The following is a 3010-nucleotide window of genomic DNA, read 5'->3' on the forward strand; positions in this document are numbered from 1 at the left end:
AACTTTTATAGTCATTGATGACTTCATTAGATTTGAATAATTCTGATTTAACTCTTTAGTCATATAAGTTCTTTTGTATTTTCTGATGTGACTAAGACTATAATAGACTGTATGTTCAAACTAGGTTTATAGTTTTAATGAATGGTGTATTCCTTTATAAAATGCTAATTGCTGGGTAATAGATTTTTTGGAAAAAGTTAATTCCATCAAAACACTGAGTCGATTTTTGTATGTGGGCAACATTTTTTTCCTGACTATTCAAGATTGACTGTAGTATATGCAACTACATGCTTTGATTTAGAGATAGAGGTAGAACAGAATTTTATACCTGAAGAATGGCATGGTATAGTAATGAAGGTAAAGTAGAGCTAAGAATGAGATGAAAGCAGATTAAAAGCCAAATTAGTAGTAGCAATTAGCTTTCTCCTCAAAGTTTAATAAATATTCTGAAATAGTCTCCTTAGGAAAATGAAGCTACAGCTTAGCTCCACCAGTGAGTACCTGTGATTTATTTGGAAATTCCCATCAATAGATTACTGAGACTTGTAGAAACTAGTGACGAACTGTCAAAGAAAAAAAATGTTCTGACACTTGTTAAGATGGTAAGGAAGAATTTATTTAGAACTATTGTGATAGATATCAAGGCTGTCATGATAAGTGTTAAGACTATCAAAAAAGAGGAGAGAAATCAGGCTCAATTCTGAATAGAACAAGAACAAGTGGCAGACTTATAACCAAGGAGCAGTTTGGAGGGTCAGGTTGGTAGATGAAACATTATGAAGAGGAGACATCAAGGGGAGGAGGAGGTCTTGCTAAAATGACCTGACAAGACTCTTGCTGAAGGGAGGCCAGGGTATCTGTTCTAAAGGGTGGGTGTGAGAAATCTGGTTAGATACTAAGAGTGCAAAGATATCAAAGTTGGGGGATTCTCGCTAAATAATGACTTAGCAGGATTCTTGCTACAATTGGACTCTGCAAGAATGGGAAGGGAAGCCCAGGGTTGAGGCCTAGTTGAGAAGAGGGCTCAGAGGAGCCTGACTAAAGTTTGGTCAAGGAGATAGTCTTTTTCAGAACCTTATAGCTGAATGTCAAGATTTAAAAATGAGACTACATATATGTACGAACTTCTTCAAAGCAATGGTATTTGGTCCTCCAAATAAATTTCTTAAGAAGTATCCTGAAACTCTATGTCATAAGCAAAATTGTTATTTTTGAGAATAATTTATAATGAAAATAACATTGCAAGATTTATAGTGGTGCTTGATTCATCACAGCATTACCGTATGAAAAAGAGCCAAAGGACAACAAAAATTGTGTTATGGAGCAAATGGACAAAGCTAGCTTTCTCTTCCTCATCATCTCTTGCCTTTATTGGGCAAAGGCACTTTCACCAACTTCTGAGAAGAAACGATGTTGACCAGTAGTATTACAAATGTCCCCTGTCATTGTCCCTAAAAAATTTTTTAAAAAATAGAATTCTTAGAAAAGGCAAAGGACCATGGATCTTATTTTCTATTTGTAGTAAAAACTTTTGTCTTGTCTTGTCCTGTCTTTTCTTTTCTTTCTTTTCTTTTCTATTCTATTCTTTTCTTTTCTTTTATGAGAAGAGCCTTCCCTTGATGTGTGTGCATATGCAGTTCCTATTATCCTTTTTAGGGGACATATGCCTGCACTGATGGTGAATTCTTTATATCAAATTATAGGCAGAAAGGTCATGAAAAAGAGAAACATTGGCATGAAGCTTCCCACAGAGCCCACTGTTGAAAACATAACCTGTATTTGTATTCTCTTTCAATCCACAGGCAAAAGCTTCCATCTACCTTCCCAAATTAGACTATCGACACTTTAGAATTAATGGGAAGAAAATTAAATGGTGTCTATTAGTTTTCTACAATAAGGAATTGAGAATTTTACTTTTCCTTGACCACCTTAACAAATTTTAATATTTCTCTTTAAAAAAGGAGACTCTTTTAAAACACAAAGTTAGTTAGGGTGGGCATTGGAGACATGATCAGCTAGAGTTGGCATCCTTGCTGGTCCCAGGCAATAGGGAAGTTAACCCTGTAATGGCTTCAGCGGATTGAGCCATCTGGTTTTACAGTTCATTACCCTTTCACTCTCAGGAGCAACACATCCTGTGAGGAGTTGCTCTTTGCTTGCTGAGCAGTTTAGAATAGAAACTAACAATGGGATTAAATTCATTCTGCTGCGCGGCAGGTTTCCATCCTCAGGGTGCCCTCAATTTGAAGAATAGTAACATCAGCTCAGGAGTTGGGGAAATGAGAACAGCAGGCAGAACACATGGGCATAAAGCAATCAGGGGATGTGTTTGCAAAGAAATAGCCTATTACGGATGAGAGGAATAGGCAAAGCCAGAAACAGATACAGCCCCTGTGAACACAGCCTCAGCCCATAGTCAAAGGATGGGTAGCACTTAGGAACTGCCCAGAGTACAGAGAAACACCTTTCCTTGGGAATCCATGAATTTTGGTAAAAGGCTAATTTAGTGATTTTGTTCTCTCTTTTTTTTTTTTCCTTAAAGGGAAATATCTTGTAAGTTACAGATCCTCCTATTTGCCCCTCACCTCCTCAGCCTAGGAGCTGCAGAGTGTACAATTTACCAAGAGTTTATGTTCCGGGCATTGCACTAAGTGCATTATATATAATTATTTTGCATTTAAAATTTACTAAATGTTATGAAATAAGATTTAGTACCTACATTTTATGAATTAAAGAAATAGTTGTAGAGAGGTTAAGTAACTCATTCATTGTCAACAAAGTATAAAAAACAGTGCTAAGATTCTGTATTTGTCATTATTGAACATTAAGTTGAAAGAAAAGCTGAAGAAACAAGTGGCAATTTAGAGTCTACGGACCAAAGTCAAGAAAATTAATATTGTAAAATGTGAGAAACAAAATACAAAGAGTGATTCCATATTACCTCTGAATTTATGAAATCAATGAGGAAAATGTTGAATAACTGTTCTGTACCTTACAAATAAAAAATTAA

The sequence above is a fragment of the Microcebus murinus genome, chromosome 15 (genome assembly GCF_040939455.1).
Source record: "Microcebus murinus isolate Inina chromosome 15, M.murinus_Inina_mat1.0, whole genome shotgun sequence".
NCBI classification, from domain to species: Eukaryota; Metazoa; Chordata; class Mammalia; order Primates; family Cheirogaleidae; genus Microcebus; species Microcebus murinus.